Raw genomic sequence first — 14842 nt, 5'->3', positions numbered from 1 at the left:
CACATTTATTTTCAATTTCTGAGTTGCTGGTTTTTAACCTGTTGATCTCCATCTGCCAAATCCAGTCTTTACTTCATTTAAATGCACTCCCTGTTCTTCTAGTCAGCTATTATGCTTTTTTTTTCTGTCTCTCAAGCATTTTCCTTTGTAACATTGGAAAAGGTTTCACTGGCACTGTGTCTCTATGGGCTTTATTACCAAAAGAATAAGCAGCAAAATCTTCTGTTTCATAGCTTTTTGTTGGACAGGTTTTTGTATTTCATCCTTAGCATGTTCTGCATCAAAATATGATTTTGGCCGTCCAGGAAAGTATATTCTGAAAATAGCTGGACATAGGAGCTTGAATCTCATGCCTGCTTCATGACATTCCCTGACTAGTGAAATACATTTACTCCTCTTCTGCCTGGTGTACAGTAAGTAATCATTTTCCACAAACACCCTACTGTCTCCCACATTTATAGTACTTTCTTCTGTTATAGTTTTGTCAGAATCAACTCTTTCTGCTGGTAGGATTGCATCTTTACTACTAAAAACCAGTAATCTCCGTGGTATCCCCGAAGTCTCAAAACAACCCACTAAAGTGTTGTGGGTCTAAAAACAAAACAGTGTAAGAAACTTCTCTGTGTGGAAGATTTTCAGTCCATATATTTCTAGTTAATCAGTGTATATTAATCAGATCAGACAATAGTAGTAGAAGTAGCAAACATAAACTTGTCAAGTCAAAAAGTAATAATAGAAAATATATAATTCTACAGCATTACTAAGTATTCGAAAGTAATCCAAGCAAGGCAGGCAGTCTGTTTCCAGTCGAAAAACCTTTATAAAGTACACAGACGAGTGATCCAAGTAAAACAAAAATAGAGTAATAATTTCCTCACAAGCTTTCTAAATATATATATACTTTTTATCAGGCATGGGAGTGGTTTATTGTGCTGTAAAACAAAGTGTTATTGGTACACATGTTAAATTCACATCCCTTCCCCATCAGTGTGACATTCGAGCTGGTCCTGCCCTACCTAGTAGCTGTCATAATAATATATAGCCCTAATGTACTTTAATGGTACATCTTATTTAACCAAATTATTAAGTAGAATATTAAGTCTGTGATTTTATACAATGCAATATACTACATGGCTGGAAATACATCACCTTAGTTCATTTTGCGATCAAAAATTATATATATATATAGATATACATTTTGCATGTAAAAATCTGTTTCTATTTTCATAACCTATTAACAAAGATCGCTTTCGTCCTTCTAGACTTCTTCAGGTCTGTGTACAAGAACCCTAAAAACCTATAGAATTGTATAATTAGTTAGTATTGTTATTACCATCATTTTGAATAAAGTGGAAAAAAGAGAACCAGAAAAAAATAAAAATAAAAAAAAAAAAAATATGTATGATGATGGAAACAAAATATACACTTAAATTTCAAATGATTTAAAATGGTATTTAAAACCAATTTGTAGAAAAAAAAATAAAATACAATTAGTCATGTAAACAATGTGACAATTTTCTAAGTTCCAGTGCACTTTTAATTGAACAGTAGTAGTTTAGTCCAGGCTTTCTAAAAGAGTTCAGCTTTAATTGCCACATGAGTTCATGTTTCTCCAGAATATTCGGGACGTCTCCTTCAAGATCACCCATGTCTATGCGATCCAGGATCTGGAACTTAAAACCTGTGTGTCTTCTATGAAGAGAAAGGTGTTTGGCTAGTGCATTATTTTTACATCCAGAGCGGATTTCTGACAGATGACATGAAATCCTTCGCTTGAGTTTATTTACAGTCTTGCCCACATAGAACGCATCACATTCATTGCACTGTGCCCTGTAAATTACTTTTTTAGTGTTACAGTCACCCCCTAAGGGCAATAAAAACTATCACCTTGCTGTATAAATATACAAAATGTACAACTAGTTTCACATCTTTTAGTGCTTTTCTCACATGGTCTAGGTTTAAATTCAACAAAACTTCTAATATTCCTGGCCTTCCTATAAACAAATGATGGGGCTTCACCTAAGATATTAATCAGAAAAGGGTTTCCTGTGACAATGTCCCAGTTTTCTTCAATAATATTTTTGATACTGTGATAATCCAAAGTGTATTTCAGGATGCAGCTATTTTTGCATTTGTTATTATCTGTGGGATTACTTAACATTTTTCTACTGGGGAGGTTGAGTGAAGGTGCTACAGTCCTTTTCAGTTCTATAATGGGTTCCAGGATGTTTTTTAACATCTGACTTTCATAGCCTCTCACTAGAAAATCATTCTGTAAGTTGTTCAGGTTTCTCAAAAATGGTTCCATCTCTGTGGTAATTCGAGCTAATCTATAGCCTTGGGATTTCACTACATTATACTTGTTTTTTGTAGGATGTAGACTTTTACTGCGGAGTAATAAGTTAACCCTTGTTGGTTTTCTGAATAGATCAGTGGTGATTCTGTTATTGTTGGTGTCCTTGGAAATCTGCATATCTAAGAAAGTGGTTGAAGTACAGCTATGGGAAGAGGTAAACTTCAGGAAGGGGGTTGTTTGATTGAGGTAAGTGATAAAATCTCCAAGCTGCAAGGTGTCACCTTCCCACACAATAAAGACATCGTCAATAAAACGTAAATAGCATGTGATATGCTGCATGTAGTCTGTGTTGTTTAACACAAAGTCCTCCTCCCATTTGCCCAGGGCTATGTTAGCTATGCTGGGAGCCATGGCAGCCCCCATTGCTATACCAGTTTTTGTTTGTAGTGTTTGCCATTGAAAGTAAAGAAATTGAAGTCCAGTACAAGATTAATGAGCTTGCTTAACTTTTGCAGTTGTGCCTGTGTACCCTGATTATGTTTCTTAAAAGACTCCATAGCTGCTGTTATACAGTAATTGTGAGGGAGCACTATGTACAAGGATTCCACAGCAATAGTTACCAAAATACTGTCAGCTTCCACTGTAATGTTTTTTATTTTCTTCAAAAAATCCATTGAATCTCTTATGTATGACTTATTCTTTTCTGCTAGAGGTTTCAGCAAGTAATCAAGGTAAATGGCTGTGGCTTCAGTAAGGGAACCTCCACTTGCTACCACCAGTCTATAAGGTGGGTCTTCTCTGTTCACACAGACTACATGCAGCATATCACATGCTATTTACGTTTTATTGACGATGTCTTTATTGTGTGGGAAGGTGGCACCTTGCAGCTTGGAGATTTTATCACTTACCTCAATCAAACAACCCCCTTCCTGAAGTTTACCTCTTCCCATAGCTGTACTTCAACCACTTTCTTAGATATGCAGATTTCCAAGGACACCAACAATAACAGAATCACCACTGATCTATTCAGAAAACCAACGAGGGTTAACTTATTACTCCACAGTAAAAGTCTACATCCTACAAAAACCAAGTATAATGTAGTGAAATCCCAAGGCTATAGATTAGCTCGAATTACCACAGAGATGGAACCATTTTTGAGAAACCTGAACAACTTAGAGAATGATTTTCTAGTGAGAGGCTATGAAAGTCAGATGTTAAAAAATATCCTGGAACCCATTAAAGAACTGAAAAGGACTGAAGCACCTTCACTCAACCTCCCCAGTAGAAAAATTTTAAGTAATCCCACAGAGAATAACAAATGCAAACATAGCTGCATCCTGACATACACTTTGGATTATCACAGTATCAAAAATAATGTTGAAGAAAACTGGGACATTGTCACAGGAAACCCTTTTCTGATTAACATCTTAGGTGAAGCCACATCATTTGTTTATAGGAAGGCCAGAAATATTAGAAGTTTTGTTGAATTTAAACCTAGACCATGTGAGAAAAGCACTAAAAGATGTGAAACTAATTGTACATTTTGTATATTTATACAGCAAGGTGATAGTTTTTATTGCCCTTATTTAATGAAGATCATTAAAACCAGTGCAGGGGGTGACTGTAACACTAAAAAAGTAATTTACAGGGCACAGTGCAATGAATGTGATGCATTCTATGTGGGCAAGACTGTAAATAAACTCAAGCAAAGGATTTCATGTCATCTGTCAGAAATCCGCTCTGGATGTAAAAATAATGCACTAGCCAAACACCTTTCTCTTCATAGAAGACACACAGGTTTTAAGTTCCAGATCCTGGATCGCATAGACATGGGTGATCTTGAAGGAGACACCCCGAATATTCTGGAGAAACATGAACTTATGTGGCAATTAAAGCTGAACTCTTTTAGAAAGCCTGGACTAAACTACTACTGTTCAATTAAAAGTGCACTGGAACTTAGAAAATTGCCACATTGTTTACATGACTAATTGTATTTTATTTTATTTTTTTTCTACAAATTGGTTTTAAATACCATTTTAAATCATTTGAAATTTAAGTGTATATTTTGTTTCCATCATCATACATATATATATTTTTTATTTTTATTTTTTTCTGGTTCTCTTTTTTCCACTTTATTCAAAATGATGGTAATAACAATACTAACTAATTATACAATTCTATAGGTTTTTAGGGTTCTTGTACACAGACCTGAAGAAGTCTAGGAGGACAAAAGCGATCTTTGTTAACAATAGGTTATGAAAATAGAAACTGATTTTTACATGCAAAATGTATATGTATATATTTATATATAATTTTTGATCGCAAAATGAACTAAGGTGATGTATTTCCAGCCATGTAGTATATTGCCTTGTATAAAATCACAGACTTAATAATCTACTTATTAATTTGGTTAAATAAGATGTACCATTAAAGTACATTAGGGCTATATATTATTATGACAGCTACTAGGTAGGGCAGGACCAGCTCGAATGTCACACTGATGGGGGAAGGGATGTGAATTTAACATGTGTACCAATAACACTTTGTTTTACAGCACAATAAACCACTCCCATGCCTGATAAAAGTATATATATATATATATATTTAGGAAGCTTGTGAGGAAATTATTACTCTATTTTTGTTTTACTTGGATCGCTTGTCTGTGTACTTAATAAAGGATTTTCGACTGGAAACAGACTACCTGCCTTGCTTGGATTACTTTCGAATACTTAGTAATGCTGTAGAATTATGTATTTTCTATTATTACTTTTTGAATTGACAAGTTTACGTTCGCTACTTCTACTACTATTGTCTGATCTGATTAATATACAGTGATTAACTAGAAATATATGGACCGAAAATCTTCCACACAAAGAAGTTTCATACACTGTTTCATCTTTACTATTAAAGGACTCTGTTTCTTTCTCATGGTCAGCTCTGGAGCATACACACAATGTGCCCTTTCAGTTAACAACTCCTGGTGTGACATACCAGTTCAGTTGCTTATTCATAAAATTAACACAGTCTGTTCCTTCCAGCTTCTCTGGTACAGCAGAAAATATCAGGTTGTGCTCTAATTCTATTATTTTTCAAAGCACATCTTCTTGAGCAGTCTTATATTCAGCCTGCCTTTTCTTATTTCAGCCTCTGATTTTTGCAGTTTTATTACTTCGTCAGAATATCTGTTTAAAGCTTCTTCCATTTTTTTCCAGCCTTTTGTTATTTGAGGTGATACACTCCTTCAGCATTTCATTTATTTTAATCAGCTCTGAATACATTTGACTTATTTTTCCTCTATGTTACTGGAAGTCATGTCTTGCACCAAAGCTGGAGTTTGAACTGTTTTTTTATGAACGGCTGCAGAATGCTTCCCAGTCAGTTTTTCCCTCACCTTTTGTGAATGATTTTCTTCCAGGTTCTCTGAATTTCTTTTTCACTGGCATCCAGGCAGTGTACTTATTAGCTAGTTACTGAAATGTATCCATAAGGACAGGTTTACTGCCCTCTCTTCTGAATTTCTGTTTTCACATTGAGAGAGCTGAAGTTAATTTATTACTCAGTGTGCAGCCATCTTGGAAGTCTCCAGAACCAAGACTTTTGAGGCCCATTCACTTACAATTCATTCCATCACTCCTGAAGTGCTGCTTGACTGACACACTCTGGAGGCGGTTGGGAGTGCTTATCTCTGCACCTTCTTGCCTGGTTAGCTATCTCTTAACTGTAATCCCCTTTCTGTACTCCCCAAAAAGTCATAAAGAAACCTTCCCAACATTCCATTCCCACAGAAGAAGGAAGCAGCACTGGAACTCATAACGTTGCTAGACAAGTGAGTCATCCAGGACGATGTCAAGAGTCTAGAGTATTTTTTATTCCGAAAAAAATGGGGACCTCAGGCCCATTCTGGACCTCAGTCTATTGAACCAATTTATGAAATAGACAACTTTCCAGGTGGTCACAGTTCAGTCTATTTACCTCCACAGAGGAAAGCAACTGGATGTGTTCAGGTGACTTTCAGGACGCCTACTACCACATAAAAATGGTAAGGCAATCCAGAAATTTCCATTACTTTTGGTTGAGGGCCAGTCACTTTCAATTTAGAGCAGTGCCCCTCAGACTCACCACAGCCCCTGGGTGTTCAAATGCATGACAGTGGTAGCAGCACATCTCAGACTGTGGAGATTCTGCGTGTTCCCATATCTAGATGACTGGATCATAATTGCCACCACAAGGGAACTATTAATTCAAGCCAGGAATTCCTTGCTCCAATTATGCTATCATCTTAAAAGTATGATCAACCTAGAGAAATCCAAACTAACACAAGTCCAGACCATAAGGTTCGTAGCATGACACCTGTATACCACCATGATGTAGCCAAACTTCCAGAATCAAGGTTATCCATGCTGCACCCCCACAGGCTTCCTAGGTCCTGTCTCATCAAAATACCATGGTGAAATCCATCCCATATCTTTTGGGCTCTATGAAAGCAACTGTCACCTTTATTCCTCATGCCAAATTCCACATGAAGGTGTTACAAGGGATTCCTGTCAGAGTAGTCCATCCTTCACTATCCTATGTACTTCCCAGTCAGACTCTCGGGGATCTGCAGACAACACATTCAGTGGTGGCTGAATTCTCTTCTGGTCTTTTTAGGTCATTGTTTTTGTTTTCCCTCACCCAGCAGCCACTGTGACCATGGATGCATCCCTTCTGGGATGGGGCTGGGGGGCATTTGGAGGAGAATACTGTCCAAGGCACATGGTCATCAACAGAGGCCAATCTTCACATCAGTGTTCTAAGATGAGGGCAGTCCACCTGTCATTGCAGGCTTTCCATGTCTTCCTCCCAAATGGTGTGATGGCTGCCCAAACAGGCAATATGTCAGTGGTCTGGTATTTCAAAGAGGAACTCATTTGTACCCTTTGTGCCAGGAGGGTTTAGCAGTGGGTAGTATATTCCCAGCACTTTCTTATTACAATGCATATCCTGGGGAAATCTAGTGTATTAACAGACAAGGTTAGCCAGTTCATTCTTCTGTAGCATGAGTGACTTCTGAATCAGACAATGGCTTTCATGATTTTCTGCCACTGGGCCAGCTGTTCTGCAATCTTTTTGCAGCCCTGGCCAACACCAAATGCAGCAGCTGCTATGCTCTGATTAACCATGAGGGGCAGTCCCTGAGGGACACTCGGTCCATATTTGGTCCCTGGATTTCCTTTACACTTACCCCCTGACTCCCATTATAACCAATTTTTTATGCAGAAATCACTGGGTGTAAGGCAAATGTGATTCTCATTGCCCCTTTTGGCCGGGATAGATATGGTTCCCCTTCCAGTGGTCTCATCTGGTGTATGCTGTCTGGGTGCTGGTACCTCTTCCAAATCTGATTTCTCACCATCTGGCAAACCTCGGCCAGACATCAAATCCCAGAATTTGACCACTTGTCTTTTCACTTCCAGTGATGGACAGAAGTTCCAGGCTTTCATCCACTGTGATTCACATTTTGTCATCATCTTAGAAGCCTTCCACCATGAAAGTTTATAGAACAAAGTGGAAGAGATTCCCTATGTGGGTTTCTGCCAAGGGTCTAGATCCTTTTTCAGCTCCTTTGTCATCAGTTCTAGATTTTCTCACAGATCTTTTCCATGCAGGAGATAGCTACTATACCATCAAAATTCAGTTGGCAGATATCTTGAATTTTCATGTTGGTGATGGCCAAATGCCTGTTGCTTCCTTAAAACTGTCTAAGGTTTCTTTGTGGGGTAGATTTCTCCTGCAGCCTCCTCTAAGGGATCCTATTTCACCTTGGGATATTACTGTTTTACCCCAGGCCTTGATAAAACGAATCTGCAGCTGTTGTGCAATTGAAATTCCTTTCTTGGAAAACTCTCTTGTTGGCAGTTACCTCGAACAAGAAGGATCTCAGAATTGCAAGCCTTGTCTTAAAAACACCGTATTTAGTCTTTCATAAAGACAGGGTGGCACTCTATGAATTAATCCCAATTGCCTTATCAAAGTTGATTCTGACTCTGCCTTGAATCAGGCTATTAACCTCCTGGTGTTTTTCCCCAGTTTCTCAAACAAGAGTTAAAATCCCCTACATTTGTTGGATGCTCATCATCAATTAAGTTTCTGTTTATACTGTACCAAGGACCTCAGAAATATGAACAACATTTTTTTTTCCTTTCTGAAAGCTAAATTAGGAACCAGTGTCTCTCTAAGGTCATTTTGTCCAGTTGATCGTCTGATTGCATCATGTTTGTCTTTAGAGCCAAAGGACTATCATTGCCTAACAAACCTAAAGTTAATTCAACTAGAATGATGGCAACTTCTACAGCTTTCTTCTCTAGAGTACCTATAGGTGATGTGGCTACTTGGTCTACAGTGCACACATTTATCTCTCATTATAAGCTGGACCTACAGTCTAGGGTTAATGTTTCAATTGGCTCCACCATCCTTTGGAACATCCTTCCATAAGTCCTCCCAGGGTTTGTGGTAGCTGGGGACTAGATAACATGGGATACGAAAGGTATAGCCTTACCATAATATTAGATCCATGTTGTCATCTTCTGTCCATGTCAATTTTCCCTCCCTCACTCCACCCTCCTTCCAAATTGTCACTGTCTTGGACTCTCGAGTGACCCTGTTGGACCAGTCTGGAGCCTTGTCTTACTTACAGTCCTTGACTATATTATTGTCATTTCAGTTCTTCTGCTAATTTAGAATAAGCTGTGTGTTTCATATAGGCAGGCAAACTCAATCTGAGGAACTGTGAGGACAGAGAGGACAGGGGGAAACATGGGTTGGGAGAGGGCCTGAACCTTGGATCCAAAGTGTGAGAGTTTCCCAGCACTGGATTCCATATACCCATTAGATGAGATAGACAGAATAAGATAACATGGAGCTAAAGTTATGGTAAGTAAATAACTTTGTTACTTTTCTTTTCATTTCTTTCCACTCACTAGGTTTCTCTTTTCCAGCTTGCTTATAAAATCTATTAGTATCTAATACTGTCCTTCAAAGTAGCTGTAAATTGATAAAATAGAACATACACCAAGCTTACAACTTTTTTTGGCTCTGTATCAACAATAAAATTAGGTTTTGACTACCAGTAATTTCACGCATGTATCTGAAGTATATTTCATATAGAAAGGATCTTAACTAAGGTCCAAAGGAATAGTAGGCTGTTAGCTCACCAGTTACATGCCTGTAGTCCAGGGTTTGATTCCTTCATCCTCCATTTTCCTACCGTGTGGCTCTGAGCAAGCCACTTCTGACAAGGTAAACTATTCAAAATCTAATAAGTATGTCCAAATATTTAACTAGAAAGACACATTGGACCAAACAGTATGAAATGCAAAAATAATAAAATAAGAATCTACTGTATATCATCTATGTCCTATACAGAATATGAGGAGTTCCTGCCTAAACTTCAAGGTGTAACCTGGCTCTGTGACATGTAGACATAAAGCCCTGACTATGACCCAGACAAACTGAGTTTGAGAAGTGGCTTGAGTGCTGGAAGAGTCAGACAAGGGAATGGGACTGAGCAACTAACACCTATTCTGGGAGGGTGGGGAAGGGTGTTCACAGTCAGCTGATGCTCCTGTGTGAGTGATGCTTGTACTATGTACACTGAATATGGAATAAAGGCTTTGTATCCAAAGCCAATGATGGTAACTCTTAGTGTGTGTGTGGGAGTATGGCCATGCAGTAAGGTGTGGTTAGGTCCCAACAGAAATGCCTCATACCAAATATGGACATGTATGTATGGTTTCCTTAGGGCTCCAGGTGAACCTAAGCTAATGGACAAGGGCACCTATCCCCACAGTGTGAGCTGGGGATGGGATATGAGCTGCGCAAGAAGCTCTCTCTTGGCTTCCTAGATGACAGCCCCACTGGGTAGCTTCTGTTTCTCTGTTTTGAGGCTGTCCAGTATGGGAGAATGAATGGAATCAAAGTAACAAAAATCACCTAGAAAAACAAACAACTAGTGTAAATTTTCTAGAAAACTATTTGCCTACTCAGGAGGATGAGGTCGACATAATCCAATCTCTTTTGGTCAAGGGTGGAAAAATGCAGGCCTTCACTGAGGACATGGTCAAGAGGTGAAAAAAGCACTTTAATGAACTCCTGAGTCAGGTGGACCTGCCCTCCTTTGAGACATTAGTGCCAAAAGCAACTGGTGGAAGTGAATTCATTTCTGTAGATCAGGTCACTGTGATGATTAAACCACCCCATTTTAGAAAGGCTACAGGAGTGGTTGAGTTTTGGACAGAAGTACTGTAGACATCTGTAAAGTCTTTTGCTATGTTTTTCTCTGAACTCATCCCACACACAGGCCTTCACATCAGTGATTGCCACTATTGCTGCTGTATTCCAGTCCTTCTAGTACTTATCAATCAAATCCAGAGCCACCCCACTAGCATAGTAGAAAGCTTCTTTAACTTGCTGGCTTTCCTCACTATTTAGGTCCATCATTGTGGTTACCATTACAACAAGCACTGACTCCATTTCAGCCACAGTTGTTGAGGCCTTGAACAAGGTCTGTTTGGAATCTATATTCCTGACTTCCCCAAGCATATGGGAAAAGCTCTTCTGAAAGTGGGTGATGAATTTGTCCTGCACAAAAAAACACTATAAAGGTGATTCACAGGCACCCTCACTATATACTTAGTATTCATCTTGGTTTCCAAGATTTGTTCAGCTGTTGCCTCAGCCCTTTGACGCAAATCACCACCCAAAGATGGTTGATTAACAGTTCAGCACCACTCTTGATCAAATTATCCAGAATATAAAGAATCATGTTTTATGCAATTGACCTTTGCCCCTCAGATGTTCTGCTACAAAATCCAATTACAAGTTTGCTTTTTAAACATAGCGGTTGTTAAAGACACAAGATAACAAGCATGACTATTCCAGAAGAATCAAAACAGTTTATTCCTTGAATTCAGACCTGGCTTCAGGCAAGACATTCTTCACTGTCAAATCTTTTCAAGGTATTTCCATAATTTTCCAAGCAAGTACTGGAAACCCTCAGTTGAACTACAGAGTCATTAAGTTATACCCTATCAATCAGTATACTTACAGTCTCTCTGAATTAAAAATACTGTGAATGGTTGTTTAGTGCATTTGCATAAACAGCTGATAGATTTTTCCTTTCTGCTGACAGCTCTATTGAGGTGACCCTGTCATCTATGAACACAAAGTCTAACTGTACAGCACATAGGTGCTGACAGACACATACCGGAGGCCTTTTCTGAAAGCCAACTTCATAGCAGGAAAGAGAACACCTCTGTTCTAGAAGTCTGGTTCCAGAACCAGCAGTGTGTAAATTAAATCTTGCTGCTTTTCAACCTCCCATGCAAGCTATTGATCCTTCTCTAATAGTAAAGTGACATTCCATGTCCAAAGAGCCATTTTCCAGTGCCAAGATCTAGTCCTCTGAAGACATCCATCTCTTATTTCCCATTTAACTGATATTACACAACACCACGTTCTCAAGACAATGAAGCCGTACAGCAGTTTGATGTAAATTTTCTGCGCTGGGATTGGACAACAACTGCCCACCCAGCTCTTGTCAGTAATGAGCATTTCCAGATATGGCTCAAGGGATGGACCCTTGCACCCCTGTTCTGGGTAAGGTCTTTGATTCTTTAATTGAACCACCCTGTAATGTTGACAGCAGGTGGAGGTATGGTGTTAATGCAGTGCAAAAGCAATATCTTTCGGCTTTTCCCGGTTAGGGGTCGACACAGTGGATCACCCGTCCACAGATTGTTTGGCAGTGGAGTTTTTACAGTGTCAAGTTGCCAGCCTGGTGCCTAACCTTCAGTGAAGGAGCGCACACACACACACACACACACACAGCTATCTGCATGTCTTTAAAACTCACAAGACTGCAGGGAGGACATGCAGACACCACACAGAAGGCACTTCAACTGAGAATCAAACTTGAGAACCTCTTGCTGTGAAGTGACAATGCTAACCACTGCACCACAGCGGCCGATACCCACCGTGGCAATTAATGCAATGCATGGACTTGAAATGTGCACAGTAGCCTATTGAGCACACCATAGCTCTGTAGTCAAATATCGTTGTGCATATATGTAGAATCATGCTTCTGACACAGTCAGCACTGCAGGCATTTCTCTGGTGGTGCAAGTGTCAGACTGCAATAGCATAAGTTCAGGACCCTAAGCAGAAAGTCTCTACTCTTTACATGATGACAGCCACAGTCCTTGACTCTTGCCTCCCCAATTCTCATTGTCTTTAGTTACTGTGAAGAAGGACAAATGAACGTGTCTACTCAAAAATTTTTGTGGCTCACATGCAGGGGTGGCTGGTGGTTCTGGATGCTGGACTGCAGACCCTAAATAAAAAAAATGTATTTTATAGACATTTATAGACTTTCTATTTTGTTTCTGGTATTTAGAGTGCCAGGATACTGGAAAAAGTCAACTTACTCCATTTGTCAGGCTGCTTTTCAAAACAGCCTGGCATTACAAATAATCCAAATGCAGACTGAGGTGATTACATCTTATTACAGCTCTTAATGACATTTTGAGAATGGTAGAAATGTTACTCAATAAGAATCTCACTGGGCTGCCATATGAAGTAGCAAGGAGCTCTTCCTGTTGGCTCAGGCTGCCTCAGGTTACTGAGACAACATGAGACTGAAAGTGAAAGAAGGAATTAGTGGAGAGCTGCAGAGGCTTGCACAAGTTTTTTTAAGCTATCATATAGAAGGAAAGTAATTTGAGTATGTGATTATGGGTATATCTGATTTTGACCGGTTCTTGTAAAATTTGTGGTGGTGGTGGTGGGGGGGATTTAGGCAAATCCGTAAGGACTGCAATCACTAAATTAAGATAGACATTTGAGTTCTAGACTTAGCTTCAAAAGTAGTGTGCAAATGTAAACAGTGCTATTCTAGCAACTTTCTATCTATATAAAAACAATAGCTGTCCAAGATTTTGGTCCTTTGTCAACCTTTATTTATTTATTTATTTATTTATTTACTTTTTGCTTTCTGCTTGATTCTTAACTAAGATGCTGAGATGTATTTGGGGAGTTGCAGTGGGTTGCACACTAATTTTTAAACAGTGAGCTGAGAAGATAATCCCTGTTTGTCAATTATTTATGTATTTCTTCATTCATTTGATCACAGTCAAACAGCTGATGTGTACAGTCACAATCATACAAGTACCTGTAATTGATAGTCACATCCTTGGGGGGGCGCAGATGCTGCTAATTTTCCCTGGCTTTGCAGAATGCCCCTGATTTTTGCCTCATATATTGGTCTTTTCCTCATAAAATGTGATGTGAAGTTGTTCTATCTCGCCATTCATTCTTTACTGATGGGTTCGGAGCTGACTCAGCCAACTGCAAAAGCTCAAGGTCTTCAACCAGCTTGAGGCCAACTCCCTATCCCATGATGCACCCTGATCTTCCCTAGATCTCGTTTGCCGCTGCAACTAGATCGGATGTTCACCAGCTCTGGCCAGTGAAAAACTTTTCTTCTTGAATATTATAGCTATAGTTTTGGTAAAAATTTAATAATTATGTATTAATATTGTAGTTAGAGTGTGTAGCTTCTTCTTATAGTTAGTTTTAGATTAGATAATTAGCCCTTAAGGCCGTTTTTTTTTTTTTTTTTTTTTTTTTGTAGTTAGGCCTTCTATTCTCCTTATCTCTTGAATTAGTATAGTTAGTGTGTTTAAGAGAAATTAGTGGCCGCGGTTTTTATTAGGCCCTTTATTTCTCCTTTCTCTTTAGCTTAAAGTGTGTGTGTTAGATCTTTCTTAGAGCATATAGATATATATTCTAACATAGTGTGCTTAATAGTTTTAGCCCATAATTTTCATAGGGCACAGAGTTTCTTCCCTTTTAGAGTGTGTGTTTAGCCCTTCTTTTTTACAGGGTGTATACCTACCTTTACTTCCTATTTAGTGAAGTTAGTGGCTGTTTTTTTAGGCCATTGGGTTTCTATTTCTTATTAGTGTTAGTATACTGTGTGTGGTGTTAGAGTGCAATTGTAGCCCTTCTTTTTTCACAGGGTACATATATAATGTCTGTGTGTACTGATTTCTTTTAGACTTGATTGGTTGTGGTGTGAATATTGTTTTTGCTGTTGTGGAAGATGTCACACCAGGAAAAAGAGAAAGCCAAGTCTGGCTTCAAGAAGTGCCCTAGATATGGGCAAAAGATGTCCATTACTGATGGACACATTGAATGTGTTTACTCCTTGGGTGAGGTTCACCTGCAAGAAAGCTGCTCTATATGCCACACCTTCAGCTCAAGAGTGTTGCATGAGAGGAAAAGAAAGTTGATGGATAAAGGTCTGCTTAAATCATCATTTCAGGAATCATTGGATAAGCCAGACAAACACTCAAAGAACATGGAGGCATCAAAATCTCCATCTACATCAAAGTCAGCTTCCAATAAAGTATCAACATTGGTTCCACAGCCATCGGAACCGACTGTTGTTATGGTTCGGAGCTGGTATCTCCAACCTTAAAGTCTCCTATACTACAATCTGTGGCCTCG

Source organism: Protopterus annectens, chromosome 3.part0 (genome assembly GCF_019279795.1).
Source record: "Protopterus annectens isolate FY-2018-M chromosome 3.part0, PAN1.0, whole genome shotgun sequence".
Taxonomy (NCBI): domain Eukaryota; kingdom Metazoa; phylum Chordata; order Ceratodontiformes; family Protopteridae; genus Protopterus; species Protopterus annectens.
The sequence above is the reverse complement of the archived record's forward strand: the minus strand, read 5'-3'. Positions refer to the sequence as shown.